General features: G+C 34.4%; 1 long non-coding RNA gene across 1 annotated transcript; it reads right to left on the bottom strand.

The window, feature by feature from the left end:
- Positions 1 to 24,377, bottom strand: LOC139042305 (uncharacterized). The gene is made up of 4 exons (XR_011498874.1): positions 24,099 to 24,377; positions 3,580 to 3,816; positions 2,487 to 2,629; positions 1 to 1,019 (listed from the first exon to the last, which is right to left on the bottom strand). It is a non-coding gene; the product is annotated as an uncharacterized lncRNA (long non-coding RNA).
- Positions 24,378 to 27,942: the final 3,565 nt, after the last annotated feature.

The raw sequence follows: 27,942 nt of genomic DNA, 5'->3' as shown, positions 1-27,942 counted from the left end.
GGTGTACAGAAAACAAACACACATGGCTATCATTACATGATCATTCAACAGGTCAAGCAAATAGTTATCCATTCCAATGTGTATATTAAACAACCTGGATACTTAAAGAAAAAGCAGCTACCTCAATTAATTCATGAAGTGATACTTCTGGACCACCAACAAAAATATTTTCTCTTAAGAATAGAAAATTAAACTGTGCTTTTCCAGTGCCTATACTATTGTAGTGTGAACCCACCAGACTGGTCACAAAACCCAAATGAAAGGCAAGGATGACTATGCCACATTTATTATTTTGAATATTTACATTTGATCATTCAATCGCCCTCTGGCATAAAATGTCTCTCCTATTCTAATCATATAGGTTTTTGATAAACAGACTGAGAAGTTTGGCTCTAGGTATAAAGTCTGGTTTCTTAACATGTTTTCAGAGAATTAATGGGATCACAGAATCCTGGTGTTGAAGAAGATGTAAAAGAACGGTGTAAAATATAAAGAAGATGTAAAAGAAGAAAACATAAGAGAAAAAGATTTTAACATAAAGGAAGTCAGCAGCCTGTCGCCCTATGCACCTTGTCTTTGCAGGCCTGTCATTGGTTCTGCTACTTTTTTTAAGTGGACAATGATGCCTAATTTGTCAGACGTGCTTGATATAGGTAATTCAATTATGACCCATCTACACATTTGGGCATGGATGCAATGAGTGCAGTAGGCATGATTTTATAGCTATAAGTTAGGATAAAGTGAGAGGGGTACTGTTATTTATGAATAGATTAATATACCGTGGAACTTCACCCAGCCAGAGTGAAAACACAGCTTTATATCATCATTAACAAAGCAGCATAGTGAACAAAACCTGGGAGTTATGGGTTACTTGGTATTTTGTAATAGAACAAAAAATGTACTCTTTATTCTGGTAACAATATAAATACATACCAGAGTATCCAGAAATGCATTTTTCAATCTTTGAATCATGAATATATATTACATTACTATTAATATCAGTATTTTGTAAGTAATTCCTAGAGGAGAGAATGAAAAGTAATACAAAGTCAGAATTCAACATTGCTATTATTTTCAAACCTTTGGCCAATAAAAAAAGAATGAATCAAACTACTATCTTCAGTAAATAGATTATTTGGCTTCTTTTACTGCTTTGAAATTCTCTATGCATTTCACATCAGTATAATGTTATGACTAGGTATGATCTATTCCCTGTACGTTACAGAGGATTGTAGACCAGTCACAATTATTTTTAATACAAAAACGTGCCAATATGCTTTTTATTTTTGAGTCAGGGACAACAATCATATCCTTGCAGAAGAAAATAAGGAAGTAGCATTAAAATAAAATACTGAGTATGCACTTTACCACAATATATACTATTTCATACGTCTCTATATTAAATTTTCATTCAGCCAAATCCTATAACTAAAGAAAGGTAGAAAATTGAGTAACACAAGTCACCTAAATTTTTCAAAAGAATTCATGCACCAACAATAGGTGCTCTGGATAAAGAAAATTTGGGTTATTCTTTATCTGAAATTATTTGGATTTTGTTTTGGCACGTGGTAACAAAGGGCAGGTGTAAATTAGGCAAATACCTATTTCATCATTTGGATAGTTAAGATCTGAATTGAACATTATAACATGCTGTACATTAGGTCAACCAAGACTAGTGAAGCAGAACCAATGCTAGTCAAGTAGTACATCGTTTTGGCTAAATTCTGTGAGTCAAGAACTTCAATCGCTCATGTAGAAATGTGCTCATGTTATGACTAATCTCAGGGGCCAAGATACTAAATATTTATTGAAGACATCACTGCTGCCTCCAATGTCCTATAAACTTTGTTTGTATAAAAACTTCCAGTGGTGTCTAACTGACCTCACAATTTTCTATCTTGCCAAATAATTAATTTCCAGAGTAAACACTAACAGTCAGTACTAACTGAATCATTATCTACACACAATGAAATTTGACGTCATGAATTCTTAGAACTGAGGTATACAAGGGGGTGCTCTAAAAGTGAATTCAAAAATACCCTTGTTAATTATAAATAACAATGTATCATATAATTGGTTATGAAATTAAAAGGTGAGTTTCTCTTTAAATAGATACTGGTGCTTGTTACTTGTCAAAGGTATAATAAACAGTAGGTGGACAGAATTATTTCACAGAATATTTGCATGGAATCTAAATGCGTTATCATACAGTCATATATCCATAGTCATAAAAAGTCACGTTTGTATCCATTATTGCTCTTTGACTTACGCATTTTATTTTTCCTCAGTTTTCTCATTTGTAAAAAAAAAAATTCATTTGACCAGAAGATTCAAAATATCTTTCCTATTAGACCTCCTAAAATCATGCCACAAAGATATTTCTTTCTTGATTCCTCTATTTTTATGCTGTCATTGTTGCATTAAAATGACAATGTTATCTTAGATTTTTATTTATTGAGTAGGAAAATAAACGTATGGCAACTTACCAAACAAACGACATTCTCAAACTTTGGAAGCCTGCCAAACTTGCTTTTAATTCAAGCTGTATTCAGAATGTGTGGAACACTAGGACTATATTTATGTGATAAGAAAATGACCTTTTTCCTGATTTGTTCCATGCCCTGTAAATCTGAGAAAGGTTGGAACATCATTTTCCAATAAGTAAGGTTTCTTTCCTATAAGTTTCCCAGAGTCATGCATCATACATCGAGAGACAGAGACAGAGAGAGATAGAAATACCCAACAATGACCATAATAGGAAAGGGAATGTTGCAAAAAGTAGAAATAGACATTAGCAGATAGATAATTTATTGGGGTAGGAGTCAAAGATCTGGATTATGTCCCAACATTCTTGTGCGCAAACTATACGACCTCCAAGAAAGCATCTTTACGTGTGCATGCTGCTCATACACGTATGATGATACTCTCCTCTTTGTCTCAAGTCGCAGATTCAGTTTCCCAAATGTCCTCATTAGGTTCTCTCAGAAATTACTATTCTTTATGAAAAATTCTTATTATTCCTCTCAACTCATTATAAACCTTTTGGGTAAGAGTGTAATCAGGCAAAGACTGCAAGTATAAGAAAACAATCAAGGGCGAGATGGGATGTGACATCGTGGTGGGATAAAACATAATGGATTACTATAACCATTGAAGCCCTCAGTGTTTTTTCATTTCCAATTTTCATATTACTTCTTTTTTACACCTACACTTGAGGGTTACTATCATTATTTTTGTTTTTGGTCATAGTTCAAACTAACTGAAAGTATTTCATTTAACCTCATGCCTTGGCCCCATATTTTACACTATGGAAATCATGGCCCCACTTATTTGCATTATGGCAGAGTTTTAAAGTATTTGCTTAAATAACATAGGTGCATATTTTTTTAAATGAATAACCCAGAAAAATTATCAGTGTAACTTTGCCTGGGAAGCTTGGAAGTATTACACTTAGCATAAAATTTAGTGTTAATTTTGTGGTGGTGGAAGATAGAATTCATACGCAATGCGTTCCAAGGTGAGTAGGAACTGAGGAGGTAAAAATAGTACATAGAGAAAACTTTTTCATAAAGTTTGTACCTGAATAAGAAGAAGGAAATGAGGCAGTGACCAGAGTGGATTATCGGGCATATCCTTTGAATTTAGCTCTTGCAAAGATCTCTTTCTCTTTCTCAGACACTTTTTCCATCTTCACGTTTAAATGAGGTCATTCACGGTAAGCACATCTATCTAACACGCTGGAAGTATTCGATAAAGATTACTTCAGCGATTCACATGGTTTGCTCCGAGAATACCGTCTGTCCATTTTTCAGGGGTCTGAGAAGTCAAAAATAAATTCATAAATATACAAGGACATTGTTTGCCTTTTTCGCACTTCTCACATGAGTGTGCAGCGAGTTTTTCATGGCTATTAGAGGTGTGAGTTTGTGATAGGTTGAATGTAGAAGCAGATATAAGAATCCGGCTCTCTTCTATTTAGCCAAACAAAGAGACTTGCAAAATGTGCAACAGTGCCTCTCTTCTCTTTAAATAGTTTTGTTTGGGAAAATGTAGTTATTTATATAAATAAGAAATGAATCTATCACTATTTTTAAATAAATTTATGACTAATTTTTAATATTCTCTCCTTTAAATTCTCATATGGTAAATACCATAAAACCAATTAAAAAGAAACTTTTTGGGATTCCCAATAATTTTTAGGAGTGTAAGGAGGTACGAAAACCAAAGGTTTGAGATGTGCCTAATTAGTTTGTACTATTATTATTACTTTATATAATTAAGTGTTTTCTGAAATTCAGTGTCTAAGTTTTTGTAGGTTAATAAGCAAAGGAAAATTTGAACCTAGACTTCAAACCTGAAAGAACTATTATTCTTTAATATATTTACGCCTGATTGAACCCTCTATTATTTATATTGCTTGTCTACCAGATGAAATAGAAAATAGATGATACTTTATATAATTGGTGAAAGCTAAACACTGTTCAAAATGCTCTGGTAGAGAGTGCGCTGGGATAGAGTGCAAACAGATTATTAAAATAATTTTTTATTCATTGATCGTAGACCAGTGAATAGATAGTTAGGTGAAAAAAATGATACTTGATAAACTACAGTGAAGGACTCAAGTTCAGCAATTTCTTTTAATGCATAGTTGACATTGTTTCTTAATGCACTATAAAGTCTAATTTTATAGACTCAACTTGTTAAAGAATGCAACATTGTGGTTATGATGAGAACTTTTCTTAACTCTCTGCATTTTAAACTTGGAAGATTTTGATTTTGTTTTTCTTTCTTCATTAAAAAAATCACATTAGCCCTTCATTTTCACATGGAACCCCAATTCTATGTGGTGATTCTTTGAAGACTAACTTTTTTAATTGTAAGAATAACAACAACTTTAGTTATTTTGAGGTAATAGTAAAATATATATCAGAAAATATAGTGTCAAAAGAAATACAAAATCTATTGCTCTGATCTAATCTATTTCCTTAATAGCACACTGTCTTAATTATTGCACTTTGTAGTATGTCTAGAAGTCAGGTACTTTCGTTCTTCTGACTTTGTTCTTTTCTCTTCAGTATTGTTGTTGGCTATCGTCATTCTTTTGCTCTTTCATACAAGCTAGAATTAGTTTGTTGAAATCCACAAAATAACTTGCTGAGATTTCGATAGGGATTGTGTTGAATCTATACATCAAGTTGAGAAAGCTGACATCCTGGAAATATTGAGTCTTTCTGTCTATGAACATGAAATATCTCTCCATTTATTTAGATAGTCTTTGATTTCATGAGACTTTTACAGTTTTCCTTATATAAATCTTGTACATATTTTGTCAGATTTATGCCTAAGTATTTCATTCTTTTGGTGCCAATATAATGATATTGTGTTTTTAATTTTGAACTCCAACTGTTCATTGCTGTTATATGGAAAAGCAACTGACTTTTGTATATTAAACCTGTATCCTGCAACCTTGCTATAATCACTTATTAGTTTTATGGCTTTTGTTGTTGTTAATTGTTTGGGATTTTCCTGTGTAGACAGTCATGTCATCTGTGAACAAAGATATTTTCTTCCTTCCTAAGCTGTCTTTTATTTCCTTTCTTGTCTTATTTCATTGGCTAGTACAATGTTGAAGAGAATGGTGAGAGGGGACCTCCTTACCTTGTTCCTAATCTTAGTGGGAAAGCATCCAGTTTCTCATCATTAAGTATAACATTATCTGTAAGTTTTTTGTAGCTGTTCTTTATCAAGTTGAGGAAGGTTCCCTCTATTAGAGTAAATTTTAAGCCTAACTTTTTAAGGCTATCATGCTAATGAATGCAGAACTTACATCTCATTACAATGGAGATAGCTTAAAAGGAATAATTTTTGGTTACTTTTGTTTGTGTTGTTGTTATTTGTTTTGTTTTAGCAGCACCCATCATCAAATTATCTAAGACAATTCTATACTGTCATGAATATTCCAGAAAGATAAAGGAGATGTTAGCGTCACCCACAACTCTGAAGGACATATTTTTGCATCTTATGATTCTTGGTCTGTGAGAGACCACACCCACTGTAGAAACTGAAAAAACTTCAGATAGTTACTTTCTTGAGTTGTCTTGAAACTAGCCTGTTGGAACTGGAATAAGGCTCAGACAGCCAATGTATGCACCTTATACTTCTAACACAGAGCTGTTATAACAAAGTAGCATGCATAATGGAAAATTCACTCAAGTGATGAAGACTAATTTTTTTGGTCAATTTTTCCTTTAATAACCTCCAACTTTTTGTCAATAAAGTGAGAACTACTAAGTAATTGGCATTTTCATGCTGTTGATGTTCTGCAGGTACCTGGTAGGAAAAGTACATACCTTAGGATGCATTATGAAAGTAAGCGTAAGACCTGCCTCACAGTTAGAAGAAATATATTTACATCAGAAAGTACTGTCCACTCTACCTTCAAAATACACTACCATCCCAGTCCAAATCACCATCAGTTCTGCCTTGGCAATTTCAATTTCAATAGTTTCCTAACTGTTTCAAATCTTCCCTATAGTAAGAGAGATATTCTCTAATTTTCAACTTGTTTTATTTTCTTTATAACCTTTAACATTACTTGAAATTATCTTGTCCATTTTATTTCATTCTTTTATTATCTATAATCAATGAATCTCAAAAACATTTATATTAAATGAAATAAGTCAAATACAAAATACCAAATGCTTTATAATTCCATTTACACTAAATTCTAGAAAAGGCAGAAATGTAGTGACAATAGTTTCCTATGTCTGGGAATAGGAGGAGAAATTTCCTGCAAAGGGGCCCAAGGGAACTTTCAGAATGAGGGAATACTTTTATACCTAGAATCCAAGATGATTTCTAGAAAATAAAGGCCAGACTATGCATGCTAAAAGGGCATAATATGCACTTGGAAAAAATTTCCGTGGAAGGGTTAATTCCAAGACTGATCTTAATAAAATGATTGGATTTTAAAATATGTAGTCAAAATAAAAATCCTTTAGGCTTTAAGGTCTCAACGAAGTCATTTGGAAGGGACAGAAAGCCAAGATGGTATTATTTTAGGAGTAGCTTACAAAGCAATAAAACAGAAGACAAACATTTAAAGAAACTCAAGGAAAGAATACGTTGCTAATATTTTATATGCAGCCAAGCAGTCACGCATCTATCAATATGTAGTAAAACAGTTTTAAGCACTCCAAGCTGAAGGAAGAGCACTGTATCAGAAGCCCTTTGCGAGAAATCTACCGTGGGACAACCGTAGGCACCAAAGAAGCAACGCCTGGGGAAATTAGCAAAGGATTGGTTATCCTTTTAGATCACCCAACCTTGTACTCACCCATTCATTTCCATCACTATCAAAGATCTGAACTTAGACTGAATCAACAACATTTAAAGTAGATCATTTATTAGTGCTTATTATAAGACTCCAAAGCTATGTAAACATTTATATGTAAATTAATCTTATATATATCAATTGATTGATAAATACCACTCATATATATATATATCAATTTATATATATATATATATATCTCATTTAATCTTCACAACAAATCTAAAACATAGATACTATCATCCCATTTCATGGATGAAGAAATTGAGACATAGAGCCTTTAATGAACTTTCTCAAGCTCACACCCTTTGCAGCTAATGGAATCTGACACCAGAACCCACACATCTGTGACCACGAGGCTCACAATTGGTTTACTACTGCAGCTCAGCAATGGCTCCACCGCCATCCTAGCAGCAGAATTACTTGACATCCTACCTCAGCATATTTGCAAAAATCCTCATGTTGTGGGTCTTTAGGACAGCTTACAAATAGAAAAATGTTAACACTGAGAAAGTGAGCGAAAATCTTAACTAATTAAAGTATTTGCATTTGTCAAAACACTCCTGGACTTGGGGACCCCAAACATACATTTCTTATATCTTTCGCACATTCTGCTGTATTAAAGTCAGCAAAAATGTGTAGTATACAAAGGGCAAAAGTCTTTAAATTGACTATGACAGAATTGTAAACCAATGCCGATCAGATTACATAGTGGTAACGCTGGCAACATCCCTGTCCAAGTTTCCAGAATGACTCCCTCTCACCACAACATAGATATATTTTACTTTCTAAATCAGTAAACAAACTTTAAAAAAATTAGTTTTCTATTCATAAAGGTCTGATTGATTCCGTCATCTATTCTACAAATTACATATTGGCCCTAAGTAGGAAAATGAGTAAAAGCTATCCTAACTCCATAGATTCATTTATTATGTACTATGTGCTCATATCTTTACTTTTGGAGGTCAGAAAAGCCTTATATGTGTAAGGAAGCAGGAGAAAAATTTGAAAAAATTATCTCTACGTAGATTTTTAGTGCACTGCATTAGTACCTGAAGACAAAAAGGGAATTTTAGGTAAATTTCTTATTGAACTAAGATCAAGGAAATTAATAGAGTACTAAAGGGGTAGTCTATGTGCCAACTTTATTTCTGAAATTAAAATTATGTAATATCTCCACTCACCCACACATATACATACATATTCCTTCCATGAAAAGATATTACAAAATAGATGGCAAAATAAGACCTTAAAATTTTGAATAATTTAAGAGAAAATTACGGTACAAGAGTTTCCCCAAGATAGTTAATATTTACATGTTGATTGATTGAAATAAGTTCTTTGGAAAAAGGAATCATGACACGGGAATGATAATAGATGAGTGATATTAAGTCTTCAAGATTTAGCCAGGAAAATATGAACATAGCTGTTTATCCCAAGATCAGATGGCAACCAAATGAAGCCCCCATGGAAAGTAAACATTAAATCTTCTTTATTTGACAAATCAGTAGTGTCTCCAGGAAGCAGAATTATATTTGCCTTTCTTTATGTTAATGTTTATTGCTTTATTTCAATGATTTCATATTATAAAATCAGAAACATTATTTTGTCTGTTAAATACGATGTTGAACTATTGGGCTTTTGGACTGAATTATTCTTTTTGTGTTAAGAAATTTTCCTTACAATCTAAGTTCATTCCAATTTATTCAGAATTTTTATGAGAGAAAAATGGTGAATTTTTCTAATGTCTTCTTGAAACTCATTGAAGTGCTTGTGATTTTTCTCCTTTGACCTACTGTATACAGTATTTGATTAATAGGAACCCTAAGATTATACTTTTAAAGGATCTTAAATAAGTCATAGTGTAATTTCTTAATTTCTGAAATGTATCCAATAACATCTTGTTGGGTGAGTTTTGCATCTATTTTCATATTTTGCTAGTCAGAAGTTTTCTTTTTTGTGTTGATATCTGTTCAGTTTTGTAATTGTCTTACAGTGGTTCTATAAATAAATGAACTGAATACCTAGTTCGTCTTCAGATTCATGTAATCAGTCTTCACCAGTCCATGAAACCATGGCAGTCCGGGTCATCCACGACCTTCTCGTTATCACATAGACTTCATCCTTCTTTCCTCCTACTTGAACTTTCGTTACTAGGTGAGATTTTCTAAAACCCTTTACTTCTTGAAACTTTATTTTGTCTAGACTTTCTTTCCTTCTTTGGTCCTTCTTTTTTTCAATTGACTTTTTAAAGTTTGCTTTGTCTGCCAATCCCGTAAATATCAATTTCCACCAAAGCATGGTCCGCTACTACTTCTCATTCTACTTCTTCTCCCTGGACGATCTCATCTACTATCATAACTTCTATTCTTAGTCATAAGGTGGTATTTCTGTATTTATATTTATATCTCTATATCTTCAAGATGCCTCTCCCCTAAGTTCCCATTCCGTATATCCAGCTTCCGAATGAATATATTTACCAACATATTCCAGAGCATCCCAAACTCAAAATGTTTCTCCCACATCTACTCGTCTTTCTATTCCCTAATCTACCATCCAGCAGATTTTCCAAGGCAGAAACGAGTTCACCTCCTTCATTTTGTTTATCCCAAATAAACACATCCAACTGGTGATCAAACCATTTGACTTTTGTCTTGTGAACATTTCTGACTTCCGTCTTGTCCTCTCTATCTCTACTGCCACTTACTTTCTGAATTCCTTTTGTAATTCACCAGATTTTGCTATCCTTTTCAATCATGTCTTCTTTTCTCCAGTGCCCTTATCCTCAACTTATTTCTCTTGTTGTCATGATAATAATTTTTCTAAAATTCTAACTTGAACATATCACTCACTAATATACAATACCCTTGAAGAGTTCCTAGTAACCCAGAAGAAAAATGGAAGTCCAATTCAAAGTGGTTTACAAAAATACATGTTATAGGGGAAAACAAATAGAGGTAATCATGTAACAAGTAAAATTAGAATAGAAAATTTGATCATTTAAGAGGTAAAATTAATTTATACATATGTCGAGACAGGATTCAAATTTGCCTCTAAGATTCCAAGTGCTTCATAGAAAGAATAAGAATATCATATATAAGGTTGAGCACTTTTTCTTAGGATTTTTTTTCCTTAGAAGAAAGTAGGTACTTATAATACTTTATCTTAAGAGAAATTTCTCTCATAGAACCTCACAAAGCCAAAGTTATGTTACATAGTAGTCAATACCCTCAGAAACAGCTCCACAATAAAATACAATCGTTAAGTATGGCATGATGCCAATGTGAAATTCTCCAGTAAAAAACGATTGCATGAGTTGTCAAAGTAGTGTAGTCTAGTTGGTTCTCTGGTGAATTAGTTTTACCCAAAGATAAAATTTAATGCTTTTGAAATACTCTGTAAGATATTTTATATATCCTTCAAGCAATACTCAAAATTTGTTAAGATTTAGACAGCAGCAAATTTCGGGTTATATTTTCTAGCAAGCGCTTGCAATACAATTTTTTTATGGTTTTAATTAAGGATAGACCTATTGTCCTTGATGCTGACCTTGAAGGGTGGTAAGATTTGAAAGGACATGAGTTCATTTTTTTTAAATTAAGACAAATTGACTCGTATCTGAACAGATTATTTTTTAATTCCCTACAGAATTTAACAATGTGAGTACCTGCAGAAAAGGTCAATATTTCCCTCAGAAAATAGTTTGGGGTTATTCCAACATCCTAATTGGTAAATATGTTAATTACTTGGTCATCATATACAAAATGTGAATAGAAACAAGAAAGATATAAATATAATACCTTACAGAGTGTAATTAATAGTGGCTTAAGCATGAAAGATCTAAAATTTGTATATGTTGGCCATCTATTTTTTATTTTGCAGAAATATTTTCTCCTTTGCTTCAAAATTTTTAAAATTTGATCCATCTAGTCTATGTCTAGTCTGTTCTCTCTCCGATTCCCCCCAAAGATGACTATATTCACTTTACAACAATAGGTAGTCAAATTTACTGTATTAATAGAAATGAAAACCTCACAGGTTAAACCCAACATTCTGTGGTTCACCAAAACAAAGTTCTTCCTGTCTTCTTAAAAAAACAGCTGATGGCAAAATAAATACACTGCTACCAAGGCAGCCTGAAGCATAATCAATAAATTTACTTGCATAAACTTCATGTTCAATACCTATATAGTGACGGGCAAATCAGCAGGAAGCTGCTTAGATTGCCAAAAGGATTATTGGATAACCTAATTTTGCATCTTTCTGGGGAGGAAACAGAAAAACCACTCCTTCAAAAAAGTCTACCTAAATCTTCAGGTGATCGTCTGAGTGATTTCTGACTCAGTGTTTGTGCATATTGGTTATTAAGATGGCCACAATCTGAAATCCACTTTACTACTCTAAGCTAAAAATGATGTTCCTAAATGAAATTTAAAGACTACATCAATGCTCATGAAGGAAGGGCTACATATTAAATTTAAAAGAACATCCCTAACTTGCTACTTTATTTATTGGTTGGCAAATTAGTTCTTCAAGTACGTTTTAGGCTGAAAAGATGTTTTAGTCTGTGCTGAAAGGTCTCTAGCACACAGACTGGAAACATCACCGGCTTGTTTATTGTGCTAAATCACCCTGCTATCTCCATATCAAAGACTTCCTATGGAATTTGCTATCTAAGTAGTGCTTATTTCACCAATCATATCAATTTGAGCGCATTAAAAAGCTGCTTACCTCCAAGTCATTGATGAGAACTGTAGTCTTGGGTTAAAATGTTTGAGTGTACTCTACAAGTCACACTCCGTGCCTGCTACTAGCTCTTTAAACAAATTTCATGCCATATGACAGAAATAACTGATGGTTTGCAAATTGTCCCATGCAATGGGGCTCCTGCATATTTGGCTTTGTGTCCTTGGAATGGTTTTCAGCATCACTGAGCAGAAAGCACACAACTTCCCGAGTAACAAGGAATGATGCACATACAGAGATTGACTTGGCATCTGTTACATAAACTTTCTGTTTTAGATTTGCAGAATTTACATAACATTGGAGCAAAACAATACTCTGCAAACATATTTGTGGTGTCAGTTCAATTTCCCTACAGTGCCATTCTAGAGTCAACCTTGCCAAGGCTTTATCTGGCTGTTAAACTTTATGACATGATTTCTTTTTTAATACAAAAATATCTTTCACTTATTTTTTTAATCTATCCATCTTTTTTAGACTTTTTCTTCTACATGATAGATGCTGTTTGAAATTTAGGAAAATTGGAAGTTACTTAACATATTGGAAAATAGTTTTATAATTGCTTTGATAATCAGTAACTTTTGAAATATCCACAACTTTCCTACTCCAAAATTAATTTCAACAACTGTTTAAAGGAATTATGGTTTATATATATAAGAATTTTATATATGTAAAACTGAGTTTACAAGTCCAAACTGAAAGCCATATTTAAAGATTTGTTAAACATTTCTTTAATGATCAGTCACAGCTTATATTTTTTATCTTGCATGATGTCACAACAAAAGTATTGTTATAAGTGCACAACGATGTTCAGTAATTCTGAAATAAATATAAAGAATAAAAGCATGAACATTTAAAACTACTAAGTCATAGAATGGCTATACCCTTCTTTTATTTATTTAGAGTCTCTGTATGTCAAAAAAAAAAAAACTACTTCCCAAAATTCTACAACTTCAAGCTAGCCTTTTTCTTAGTTTTCTCTATTTCATAAATGGGTTATACACAAATGAGTTACACATTCAAACTGTGAATGAAGCACTTCCAATGATAATAAATTCAAAGTATTCATTGTTGAGCTATTTCCAACATGAAAACATGAGTTTTCATCCATTATAAGAATAAAAAGACACATGACATTTTCTACTCACTGACTTGGGTGGACAGTAGAAATTGGGAGACCACAAAGTAAACTTATAAATACATGACAGACGATTAATGTAAGAACTAAGAGTATTTAAGTCAAGAATGTTTGGTTCTTCAGGTAGGGCGATAAATTGTCATTTCTGGATCATTTGAAAGAGGTTGTTTTTATAACCTAAAATGACATCTTCATAATCATTATAATTAACTGATGAATTTGGATCATCCCTATGGCCAACTTGAAGTGAGACCTTTATTTTTTTCATTAAACTTTCAAGAACACTGGTTCTTAAAAATGATTCTGACAACACAACCTAAATCAGGACCACCACCGGCCAAAATGTGCTGAATGTATTAGAACAAAGCATCTCCTCCTGTAAAGAACGCAGCCCCACACAGGCCAGGCTGGGTTAGCCCCTGCTCCCCAGTTCAGCCTGGTGCCCTTGTGCAGGGCACAGTCGGCACAAATTTGTACATCAGTTCAAGAGAACTGATTCGTTCGGATCTATGAGCACACATCCTCCGTCTCCATGCTATGCTTTCAATCTCACTGTACTTGGTATTGAGCTAATGATCTGGCCAGGTATTACTTCCTAACACAGAGCTACAATGTTGGGTGGGACTGAGAAGCTGGTGAAGCATTTAGTGACATCCTGATATTTTCAGTATCTCTTATCTGAACTTATGGAAATTTGTGACAAAATTGGGCTAGGAATCGCATACAGTGCAAATGTTATATATAACGTAATAATGTTTTCCTTCTTTCCCTCCTTCTTTGGATTCACTCAAATATTCAACATGCTATTAGAGAGGAAATTTCAAGATGAAATTCTGAATTATATGTATTTTGCCATAAGAGTATTGAAGGATGCCCAGAACTGCATTGACCGATCTGAAGTCTCTCCCGGGGTGTCCCTTACAGAATTACTTGAGTTCTCATGCAGAATTTTTTTTTTTAATTTCAGGCCAACTAATATTTTGAGGGCAATGTGCCATGCTAAATGTGCCAACACTTCAGGTGGCAGTAACTAAAACAATGAATCATGAGGAAGGTTGTGTCTCCTATGGGAGGGAAAAGGGGGAAACATTGTCGAATGCTTGATGGTATCTCCTCCTTCTGCTTTACGCAGATCAATGCCTCCTTTGCAAAGTCATTTAAAAGCTGGTTGAAATATCCTACTGAGAGGCCTGGGCCTTTCCCCTCCTTTGACAGTCAAAGGAGATAAGACAAAATCCAACCGGCCAAAAACTTCACTGTGGGCCAGAATCTCCAGCCTCTCTGGGTTCTCACTCCCGTTACTTCCCTGATTTACTCGGACGCCAGGGAACACACATGGGATGCGCTGACTGATGCTGTCCTCTGCACGGTCAGAGCCAAGGCAATAGCTCCTCATAGGATGACTGATCATTATCTGGCATACTTTCATCCATGGGAGAGCCTCGCTGGAGAGCACCGTCTTGCCTTGTATCGTGCTGATCCTGACTTAGACATATTACAAATTACTAACACGCATCAAATCAGTGCTTTGCCTAGTTTTTATTTGAATTACATCAAAAACTAAAATGATTGCCCACAACTGCTCCCATGTATTTCCATAGACAACAGCTCCAGAGGTCTGCCATTTGATTCTGCACTTTGGACCCTCAATCCTTGCATTTAGGCTTACAGCATGAGAAAGACCCTGCAGGTTGAGCTGAACACTCTTGGCAGGTATTGAGAGAGAGAGGGACAAAGCCAGAGTATCAGATGTGGCCTTTTTTTGGTAAGATTTTCCGGGATTTTTCTTCCCTTTCCCTCTTTCTGTCTGTCTTGTGCTTGCGGGTGGCCTTTCCTTCTATGGTTGAAGCTAAAAGATGATGGGATTCACCTGTGTCACATCTTGTTCAAGTTGCCATTTGGGCAACAACAACATTCTATGTTCATTCAGCTGCCCACAAACCAGTATTTGTGAGTTTCCAGAGGTTAGTGACTCAAAATAAACAACTCTCCTTCTCTTTTTTCTGCCAGGGAAACTCACAAGAAGTCAAATTATCTCACTTTTGATTTTGGATCAGTTTCCATCCTACCTGGAGGGTTTTTAAGGGATTTTATCATATACTTTGAAACCACTAGTCTAGATTGTACTACTCTTTTCTGGAATGTTTGGTAAGATCAGTTATCACTGGCAATCTGAGTCTCAGCTACTCAGTAACAAAACATGCCTGCTGAGCTGGATTTGCAGATAGAGTAGAAGATGAGATACGTGTCTCTATATTGGAATATGTTAGCATTGCAAAAGAATATAATACAATGAAAGTTGTATTCTTATTGTACTCCAGTTATATTCTTGCTGTATTCCAATTTCTTATTGAAATCTTACACAATTTTTTCTAGAACTTACATTCTTTCATTATATTCCAAAGTACACCTTGATTTTGTAAACATTTAGTTACCCATGTTATAAAGAGTAGGGAATATTTGTTAAGACAGTTTGTTATCTATCCTCAAATATTTAAAAATAAGTTTATGAATAATCCTTTAAAAATTGAAAAGCTAAACCTTTATTAGTTATAGCTGCTTTTCAATTGGTCTTCACGGCCCAATATAGTTAAAATTAAAATGAGTTTGAAGGAATGTGTGGGATTTCAGTTTATGTAATTTCAGTCAGTGTTAGCAAGCTTATTTTGCTTTTTTTTTTTTTTTCTGATTTAGATTATGTGGGAATGCTAGTGTTTTGGGAGAACCATAAGTGGCGTTTCAAATTCTTTGCAAAATGTTTAGTGAAGGAAGTCTCAGTTTAGGATCATTAATATTTAAGACATAAAAATGAGATCTTATTAGAAGATAATCAAAGACTGCAACTAATTTAGGGAATCAGTGAAAGCACATATTTAAGCCAAGTTGTCCATTTACAAATTACAGCTAGAGCAATTATTTTACAGTTTGAACTAAATACAATTGTTCATAGAAATGTGTTTCCATGGCAATGACTTCTATGAGAAAAGATACTGCCTTCTGAATCCATCCCATTTTCTCTCCAAGGAGCCTGTAAACAATAAGGCCATAATTTGTATTTGTTTGCCTGCCATGAAGCTGGTCACAGATATGCAGATCATCAAATAGTTTATTACGGTACTGTGGGCACCATCAGTGTGGCCTCTGCGAACTTCCAGCACTGGAAGTCTAAATTTAGGCACTGCTTTGTCCGCAACTTGGAGAACTTTTCAGCCTTGAATTACATCTCATTCTATTCCAATTCATCCATTCACTTAACCAGTACTTAGTGAACATGTGTTCCAGGCCCCGTCCTGGGTGCTAGGTATAAAGCACCAACAAAGTCAGCCACAAATCCCATTTCTTATGGAGCTCCCAATCCATGGAGAGGAGATGGGCTAAAAACAGTTAAACAAGTAAATAAATATAAAGTCTTAGGTCATCACAAGTGCACACAGGGTGGTATGCAGAGTGCCTGGTGGTGGGGCAGACAAAATTAGATAATGTAGTCATGGGAAGTCTCTCTGAACAGGATGCAATTTGAGATGAACCCTGAATGATGGGACAAAGTTAGCCAAGCACAGCGGTGGAGAAGGACTTTCCTGACTGTGGGAAAACAAGGACAAAGGCCTAGCTAGAGATGCAAAGAGGGCAGTGGAGCTGGAGCGTGGTGACTAATGGGCAGAGCAAGACACAAATTTGAAGACAGGCGAGAACCAGCTGTGCAGGCCTTGTGGGTTATAGTGAGGAGTGCAGACTTGATTCTAATGGAAATGGAAAGTAATGAAGGCTTTTTGGTGGCAGAGGAACATGTTTTGATGTGCATTGTGTGTGATCACTTTGTAATCCACCTTGCAGACTCTTCTAAATTTCCTAAATACTATTTCACGTATCACATTGCCCATTCAACACTCTTAAATGTCTCTGAAATTTCATCAGAATAAAATGGCAGCTTGCATAAACAGTATTCTAGATCTTCCACAATGTGGGAGGCAATGAAATCCTCAGATCTTACTAAGCAAGACTTCCCTCCACACACTCAGTGCTGCATTAAACTCTTCTGGTCAGGATCTTCCTAAACATATCATTTCCTTTCTTGCCTTCACAACCCTATCTTCACTCCTTCTCTGAACCACTCTGTCTCTTATTTCTTCTTCACAAAACTCTTTCCATTCTGTTCCTACTATCTGAACATTTGTATAACTGCCGCAGATCATTCCCGAATAAATTGTTTTCTCCTTTACCACTCATTAGGCACTTTTTGAAGCATATCCTCACGTCTTTGGTGCACAGAACCAAATAAATCAAGCCTAAGTTTGCCGATCTCCCATCCCATCACTATACACAATCCTTGATATAATGGACTCTCAAATGCTTGAAAAAAATAGTGATATATCAATATGTGTTTATCTATCTAAACTTTTTTTTTCTAGCTGAACTTTGAAGCAAAAGTCACCTTTCTGAGATGGCTAGTTGATCTGAGGTATAGTCCATGGTCATGAAACAGAAAACAAATTTTAAAATATGTAGAGGGAATGAGCCAATGGCCTTGAATTCACTGGCATCATTTTTAGATTTCTGTCTAACAATTCTGGAATGTTCAATGTTTTTCTTTAGGGAAATAAAGAACAACACCCAGGAAAGGATCTATTAATTTATCTGAGATAGTTTCACCTCAAGCCCAAGAATTTTACAAATGAGTGGGATGAGTTCATTTTCCTCGTGGATATCTCTTTGGAACACAAAACAACCACTTGCTGGAGTTTAAAAATAAATCAACATGGTCGGTCATGGCCTTTTCCAGCACTTTCCATTAACCTAAAGTCAATGAAATAGATTTAATCAGCTTGTTTTTCTTCAAAATAAACAACAGGGAAGTCTTCAACATTGATGGCTCTATTTCTTAAGGAGAGCAAAGAAAAACCAATGTAGCTGAGATGCAGAACCAAGAAGTGAATACTTAGAATAGACTCAGATGCTACAGAAATGTGAATAATATGGCACTAAATTGTTGAACTGACAGCAGCTGAATTTTTAATTTTCAATTTTAGGATAGTAGAGTACTTGTTTGCATATAGTCTGCTGCCTATCATTATAGTATACAAATGGGAAAACTATGGTGGTCTTTGGACATCTAATAACGATACAGGGCTATTCACTTAAATACAATTTTTATCAGCAATGTTTGGACTACATAGAGCATAAATCATCCCAGGAAATAAAAATACCTGGAGACTAATTATGTGGTATCATAGAAGGTCAATGCCTTTATATTTAGTAAAATGATTCTATGAATGAATCTCAAAATCACTTGAAATATATAACTGAGAAAGGATCCTAGGCTGTGATATACAAGAAACACACAAGCACACGTGTACACATATGAAAAAAATTCCATTCAATATCCTGCTTTGTTTTTTAATATTTGTTGATCTCTGTTTCAAAAAAAAAGACTAAACATTTAAGTGGGAAAGATAGGAATGGGTTTATGATGCTGTGATTGGAACCTGGGTCATGTTCCACTAAACTGTTTCTACATGCAGAGAAATGACAGGATAATCTCTTCTTCCACAAACAAGTGACTACTAATATGTTTTTCATCCACATCCTCAGAAACAGGAGGATAAAAAGGTCAGATTCAACTCAGCCGAAACATCACAGCTTCCGAATATCTCTTTAATGTTCATCTTCCTAAGGTCTTCTAAAGAAACTTCTGCCAAATGGGAGGAACATTTTCCTTGCTGGAACTCAGGCTTCCCTGTCCAGATGTGAAATTGATGTTTATAAGAATGCACAGCCAAAAGTATTCCAGTGAACCCAGAGATGATCAAGAAATGAACTCCTAGCTGCACAGAACTGGTTTTCCTACTTGAAATTCCTCAAATCTAGTAAAAACATTTCCTTCTGGTAAACATAACTATTTATCTCTTTTATTTACTGATGACTAAAGTTCTACAGGATAGTATGAAATCTAGCTGCTTTTTTTTAGGGAGTTTGACATCTCACACTTTAAGCTTTTAACCCATCATTTGTGATCGTTTGCATGTATATTTCTTTACAACTTCCATAGCCCAGACAACACCAAAAAGAAAAATGTGACATTAAAGGGCGGAGCAAAATCCTTATCCTACTGTTATTCATACACTTTCCTAATTAATTCCACACTGTAAGTGCCTGACTAAAGTCAAGTGTTTTCTCATTTTCTATCACCAAGAAGAGGAAAACTTTGAAATATTATTTGGCTTTCTGCACAGAGGGCTAAGTTATTTGGAAGGCTATTAAGATTGAAGTAAATCAAAATATCAGTGCCAATTAGGAGAGTGATAGAGCATACACGATGGGACACTGAAAATAAAACTTTTTAAAGTTTTATTAATAAACCTCTATTTGTAAAATAAAACATATGAAAGTCATCTCACATGAATTTTAATGAAATTAATTTCATAGCACTTCTTCCATTAAAATAAAAAGTGCTTCACAATTTTGTGATATTGACAAACTACATTATTTCTCAATATTCCAAATTTTTTTAAAAAATAGTAAAACATGGACATTTTTAAAAATGAGATTTTATTGGAAAGGAATTTTTTTTTTTGAGGAAGATTAGCCTTGAGCTAACATTTGCCACCAATCTTCCTCTTTTTGCTGAGGAAGACTGGCCCTGAGCTAACATCCGTGCCCATCTTCCTCTGCTTTGTGTGTGGGATGCCTGCCACAGCATGGCTTACCAAGCGGTGCCATGTCCGAACCAGGGATCCAAACTGGCAAACCCCACGCTGCCAAAGCAGAATGTGTGAACTTAACCACTGTGCCATTTGGCCGGCCCCTGGAAAGGAAATTTTAAGTAAATAGCTAAGTATTTGTTGATTATTTAATAATTTTTCAATTAAACTTTTGCATTTGCCTACCTTGGATGATGAAAAATATCTAGACCATTATTTTGCTTTATGCTACCTTCTACATTAGGATTCATCTGTTCCTTCGGTGATGAGGGTAAAGCCTTTCATAAGATATTCCTCTTAGAAATGTGTAATGGTGTTACAGAGTAAAGATCCATATAAAGGTTTGGTAGCCAGTAAATATTCTCAACAGGATAAAATAGATGAGGGAATAGAGAGTCCACAAGTGGACTTCTCACTGAAGCCCAACAGACTCCAAGAGACCACAATTGAATACAGGGAGAAAGAGGTGGAGCTGGAGCAAGAGAAGTCATGGGGGCAAGAGAACAAAGAACTGGTGAATCTAATAACCATGTCTAGAAATAACTGAGTATTCTTTTTGATGCATGGAGCTGGCTAGAATCAACTATATCAAATATATAAAAAGCCAATAAAGTTTTTAAGAATAATTTATTGTCAAAATAACTACCATCCTAGACCAAAAGAGACTATTACTTTTTTTTAATTGAGGCAACACTGGTTTATAACATTATGTATATTTATTATATATTATTATATTTGTTATTATAATTCTACTTATGTATACAGTACATCGTGTTTGCCACACACAGTCTAGTTTCCGTTTGTCACCATGAAAATGTCCCCCTTTACCTTTTTCACTCCCTTCACCACCTTCCCCCTGGTAACCACCAATCTGTTCACTGTACCCATGTGTTTGTTTGTTTGTTGTTGTTTTTGTTTTATCTTCCACATATAAGTGAAATCATATGATAGTATTTGTCTTTCTCCGTCTGACTTATTTTACTTAGCATCATACTCTCAAGGTCTGTGTTATTGCAAATGGCAAGGATTCATCTTTTTTATGACTGAGTAGTATTCTATTACATATATATATACCACATCTTCTTTATCTATTCACCCATTGAAGAACACTTAGATTGTTTCCATGTTTAAGCTGTAGTGAATAATGCTGCAATGAACATAGAGTGCATAAATGTTTTCCATTTTGTGTTTTCATATTATTTGGTTGAATACTCAGAAGTGGAATAGCTGGATCATATGGTAGTTCTAGGCTTAATTTTTCGAGGAATCTTCATACTATTTTCCATAGTTGCTGCACCTACTTAAGACTTGAAACTATATTTGGGTTCCAAACTATCTCTGAGCAGGACGTGGGCAAATAAAATTGCTTGACCTACAGGAAGAAGCATTCCCATTTTTCCCTTTCTGAATCAGATTAGTTGCTGCTATATCCTGTCCTTGGTCCACGCTCATATGAAGAATGAGTAGGATACAGATCATTTGTCTTTTGAACCCACATATCATTGGATCAAGAGAAGCTCCATCCGGGCCCGATGTGAAGCTGAGGTGAAGAGACCATGGTGCATCACCCAGAGCTCCAGCGCTTGGAACTTGACTCATGCCTTGGGTTTTTGTGTCTCTGTCAGGAAGGGATAAGTGACTTGCATATGAGAAGAAGAGTGAACAGAATACCTGGTATTCAGCAGGGATGACAACAGTAAGCAACAGTAAACTACAGCAGCGGTGTTGACTAATATCCTGTACCCCCTCCTTATAAGCAAACAGCAGGATTGCCATTTCCAGCCTATGTAAAGTATGTTTGTGTGTTTTCCTGTGACCAGTGAAAGGTGAACAGCAGGGGCTTTAAGGTGCTTCTGAAGAAAAGCTTTAACAGGCAGTGCCTGATTCATCACGTTCCCTTTTCCTGTCTCAGCTTTTGTCAAAATGGAGCCTCTTCAATCTGGGCCACTGAGAGATGAATGAGATAACCTCCCCCAGTGGTCTGCTTTGGGCATGTCAGATGAGCAAGAAATAAACAGTTTGTGTGTGTGTGTTAAGCTACAGCAATATCTAGCCGATCCTAGATAGCAAATCTAGAACCTTCCAGAGGAAGATAATCATAATAATTGAAAAAGAAAACAGCATCGAGATACAATAAAACAAGGAAGATCAAAAAGATAAAGGACAATAAAACTTATAGCCACTGCACCCAACAATCAAAGAATACAATGTACACATTCTTGTCAAACACATGCAGGATGTTAACAATAATTGACCATGTAATAAGACCGAAAGTGACCCTAAATATGTTTCACATGGGATATAAAATGAGTCATAAAGTTATAAATGATTAGCATCATACACTTTCTCACAGTGCAATTAATCTAGAAATCAATACCAAAAATTATCACTAGGAAAGCTTTAAATATTTGGAAATTAAGAAGTTTATTTCTAAAGAACATATAGATCAAGGAAAAAGTGATGAAAGAATTTAGAAACTACCTAGAACTGAAAAATAACAAAGATGAAATATATAAAAACTTGTGGAATACAGGTAAAGCAGAACATATAGGCAAATTCATTTTCATAATGTTTATATTAGAAAAGAAGAAAGGAAGAAAATTGATGAACCAATTATCCATCTAAAGACATAAGAACAAAAGCAAAGCAGAGTAGAAACAAGGAAATACTAAAGAGAAGAGGAGAAACTGGTGACAGAAAATAAACACACAGCAGGGAGGATACAAAGAGAAAACTTGATTCTTTGAAAAGAAAAATTAAATTAACAAACCTTTGGTTTGAAGGATTAATTTTAAAATGAGAGAAGGCACAAATAATATTAAGAAAATGGGACACAATTATTGATGCTACGGACTTTAAATAGATGATAAGAGGGTATCATGAAATAGCTTTTTGCCCGTAATATTGAAAATATTAATGAAATGGACAAACTCCCAAAATTGTATAATTTATTAAAAGGAACAAAAAAGAAATAATATTTTTACCTTATCAAGGAATTTGAAACAGCAATTAAAAATCTTCACACAATGAAAACTCCAGGCACAGACAATTTGATTGGCAAATTCTACCAAAATTTAGGAACATATAATTCCAGTGAATCACAAACTATTCCAGAATACAGAAAAAATAAAAAACAATTTCCCATTCACTTTATAAGGCAAAGGCAACCTTGATACAAAATTTCACAAGACAAAGGGAGAAGAAAAATCATAGGTTGACCTAATCTCACTCATGAACATAGAAGCAAACATCTTAAACTAAATATTAATAAAATAAATCTAACAACTCCCAGGAATGCAATTTTGCTTTTAACTTTAGAAAAGAATGCATGCAATTTGTCACACCAACAGATTAAAGTAGAAAACCCATACGTTTTATTATTGTATTAAATCAGAAATAGCATTGGATAAAATCAAATATCCAATCAATCATGATTTTTTTAATGTTTCAAAACTAGCAATAAAAAGAAAATTTTTAATCTGGTAAAAAATATTTACAAAACTCCCAATTGTAGACACTTTAATCATGAAACGTTGAAAAGATTCCTTTAAGATCTAGCGTAAGGAAAGGATGACCACTAACACCAATTCTATTCAACATTATACTTTAGGATCCATCCCCTACAGTATAGCAATACAAAGAAATAATGTGAAAGCAGATTTTCATCTTTCATCATCTTCATGACATGATTATGCTCATATAAAATATATAGGAACCTACAAATATATAGAACATATAACGAAAGTTTAATGAGTACACTTATATAAAACACTAGGGGTAGGGGGATTCGGGTAAGATGAAGCAAAAATTTGTAGAGTCTCATTTTACTTAGGGAAGAGGTCACAGACTTTTAATAATTCTTTACAGTGGTAGAAAATATAGATTAAAAAAGCTTGGTAAAAATATAATGGTGACTATAAGAACAGAAATATCCTGTAGAACTTTCAAATGCCTAGATAAATAAAAGAAAATAACAAATCTGGAAAAAAGATGAAAAGGGGGGAAAAAGTTAAAATAGGAAACAAACATGATGGAAGGAATAAAGACAAATATGTCAACACAAACTTCATTTTTGATTATCAATGTTTTCAAAGGAGAATAATAGGGGAAATTGTTCTAACAGAGATCAAAATATCACATTCTACTTTAGTAATTAAAACAGTGCTATATCCTAAGGCGAACTTACCAGTTGACGTACATTCACACTGCTGTACACCATACGGGTATCAAAATCTCTCTTAAATGTCTTTTTTTAGCGGCAATTCCATGAAAGTGTAAAGCAAGCCTGGAGGGTGGTGGGGGGGGGAGGATGGCAGAGTAGCACTCCCAGAACTCGGAAGTTCAAAGAGAAAATTCCAATTCTGCCTAGTCCTTTCCCACATGATTCTGATTTGATGATGTGTGTAGATCCGCATTTAGGAGGTTATAAAGAAAATGGCATTTTATACACCTCCACTCCACGTATTCAAACTTAAATATTTTTGAAGTCTGAAAGAATCAAGATCATTTTGCTCAATCCTCTCAAAGTCTAAAGTTCTGGGTTGAGTTTATCTGGCCACTTTAGAAACCAATGACCTCTTTTCAGATTACGAAATAAGAACTAACTTTATAACACTGGAAAAATACAGCACTCTTTCCTGACACAACTCTTCCTTTTTCCTTCCCTTTTCACTCTGCCATTTATAACTATGGTCCATAATGAAGAAAACAATCCTTTTCTGTAAACATTCCCTTAATTGCAAAATAACTTCTCCTTGAGGCATCATTTCTTCTGCAGCACTGTCAAAAGAAAGATGTTCCTTCCTTCTCTCCACCCTTGTCCTCCTCTCTCGCAACAAACATGAGATGGGATCAGTATGTTTCTAGCTACTTTTAGATGATCAAGTCTCCATTCATTATAAAAACAGTTGTTTCTTTGCAGTTTCTACTTGCTGACTATACCACTTTCTATTCCATTTGTCTCTGTCCTCTACCTGCTTCCTGGTCCCTTGCCCTCAGTATTGAAAATGCTGATACGTGGTTCAGAATCTCCCTCTACCCCAAGCCGCACCATAAATGTGAACCATATAGAGATGTATGAAGACAGTTCATCTAACATCCTAGTTTCTTTGTAACTTGTCAAAGTTGTTGTGTAGGCAATCCACCCTAGCCCCTCTTCTCAGGGATACATCATGGAACTACTGATCATTTGGAAATGTACCACCTGTGAAAGAAGATTTCCAACTTCCTATTACCTGATCATTAACTTCAATCCTTAAATATCACCGGTTTATCATTCTCAGTGAACCTATTTCTTAAAACATTTCAGGGCATCAGTTCGTTGACTCCCTTCCTTTCTCCCTATTAAACTATTCCTGATTTTAGCTCTATCTAGATAAGAATGGATAGTCAAGAACTTCAAATTCCTTTGACTAATAGTTTAAATGCCCTTAAGAAGCGTCTTTTTGTTTCATTTGCCCAATAAAGTCCCAACCCCAGATTAGCTCATCTGACTGTCTTCTCCACTCCTGTCCCCAGCTGCTGAGCATTATTAAAATACATGACAATACAACAAAAATTGATACCACTATAATATTCATGGTCATTGTGATCAACTGGAACCTCAACATGGGCTTACAGTCTTATGATACTTCCCTAGTACATTATATTTCTATCCTTCACTATCATATTTTGCAATTTCTCCTCTCAAACTTTCCATCTTTCCTTCTACCTTGCCGTCTCACTCTCACAAGATGATCTTGCTTCCACTTTATAAAGAATATTAAAAGTTCAGGAGGGAACTTCCTAAATCTCTTGCCTCTGTTAAAAAAAAAAAAGAAAGAAATTAATTTTTCTACCTCTGGTCTGAATCATATTCCTTTCCTTCTGCTCTTCAACTTCTTGTACTCTGCTGATTTCTTCCCATCATTGTATTCCCATCATGTATTCAAACAAACCCAAATCTTCTCTATCTCAAAAAAATGAAGTTTCTCTGACATCATTTTCTATAATTACCACCTGTCTTCCCTATAATCACAAATTTCTTAAAATATTTTCAATATGTCATAAAGGAAGCATACGTTCTGTGAAACGTATTTTACTGTCAATGTTACTTACGTCAATAAAGGTAACACAATTGACTCAGTTGCCAAAGACTCAAGATGTAATATTCATCCTTCATATCTCCCTCTTGCTTATTCTTACATATCATTGACCAAGTTTAGTTACTTACACATCCAAACAGTTGTTCAATTTAACTTCTTTCCATCCATCATTTCTCACTTTGATTTCTGCCTCAGCCTTCGAAATGGTCTCTCTTCCTCCAGTCTTACTCTCCATGACGCCAAATGTTGCTGTCGTATGTAGGACCCTTGCATAGCTATCTCTTGTCCTCACACAGAAATCTAAATCCTTTAATGTGGCCTTCAAAATCTTCTACTGTCTGAAAAACACTTTGTATTTCTTCAGCCTTTTCTGCCATCTCTTTCCCTTCTAATTCAAAAATCTAGCAAAAGCCAATGTACTTTAGTTCTTTGATTGTGCTTTTCTTCTCTCATCCCCTTTCACCACTCTCTTTTTAGAGTATGCACTCCTTGTACATTGGGTAAGCATTTTTGCTTTTTTGACACAAAATAACAAATCAGCTACCTTCCCCTGAAGCATGTATCCTTTCTCTTTTCCTCTTCAAATGATAAATACTACTCATCCTCCAATCACAGTTTAACTGTCATATAAACAGAAGAGTCTTCCTTAAGTCTTAAAACGATTAGGACCCCCACCCCAACCTATTCCTATAACACCTGCACTCCACCAATATCGTATTTTATTTACTGGATTCGTTTATACCTGTTTTGCTTGCATAATTGATAGCCTGAGGCCAGGGTCAGTAGTTGCCTGATTTACAATTGTTTACCCAATGTCTAACATAGTCAGTACATATATGTAGTAGATAATATATGTCTTGAATGAGTGAATACGTGACTGAATACATGAATAAATTTCTTTGAGCTTGAAAGAGATAATGGTTTCTATCTTCTACAGTAATCACGAAATTTGAAAATGATATTTTCCTAAGATCTTACAGATAAAGACAAATTATACAAATGCTGGCAAAGTCAAAATATAACTAAATTGAAAAAGAAGTTTTTTGTCATCTATTGTAATAATTTAATAAAACTAAATGAAAACCCATAGAATACGAAAGGGGACTTTATTTTTGCCTCTCATCAGAGTATTGGCATTATTTACTAATAATTTTTATTATTATTTTAATTGCTCTTCTATTGTTACCTCCATTTAATAAAGGTGATCTTAGAAATTGTTAGAAGTGAGCTCTTCCTTTTAAAATGTTTTTGGTTTCTTTACAGTGCCACTCTTGTAAGTGACTCTACCAGTTATAAAGTTCTAATGCCCTTGGTGAATTTCCATGGTTTAAAGAAAGCATTCATTTACAGTCTTAAACCATAGTTTAAATTCTTTGTCTTCTGTTTGTTGTTGGCAACATTGAGGAACAAGTATCCTGTTTTTCATTCACTAATTCTTAAGTGATATCATTGTCCACTCTTTTCTTTTCTCAGTATTACTATTTTTAATTGTATATATTTAAGATACATATTTGATACACATATATGATTTGATACACATATACGCAGTGAAATGAGTCCTACAATCAAGCTAATTATCCATCTCACATAGAAAAAGAAGTTTATTAATCCCCTACATCATTACAGAAAATAAAAGATAGACAATAACTCCTGAAAAACATGTTTAAAAATAATGTCTTCTCAGTATATTGCTTATTTCATTTATTAATTTGACAAATATTTGTTGGCATTCCAGGCACTGTGCCATATGTTTCATAGACTAAACAACACAACGACAATGTTTTGTACATATTACATCTGATGATTTAATTCTAAAGCTAGAACTCATGTGACTTTTAAAATAAGGTCAGCACATAGCTAAGATGAAATATGAACAAAATCCTGCATGATGAAAAGAATTTAATAGCTAGAAACTTCTGACTTGTATAATTGGAATAGAAACTACAT

Source organism: Equus asinus, chromosome 27 (genome assembly GCF_041296235.1).
Source record: "Equus asinus isolate D_3611 breed Donkey chromosome 27, EquAss-T2T_v2, whole genome shotgun sequence".
Lineage (NCBI taxonomy): Eukaryota > Metazoa > Chordata > Mammalia > Perissodactyla > Equidae > Equus > Equus asinus.
The sequence above is the reverse complement of the archived record's forward strand: the minus strand, read 5'-3'. Positions and strand labels throughout refer to the sequence as shown.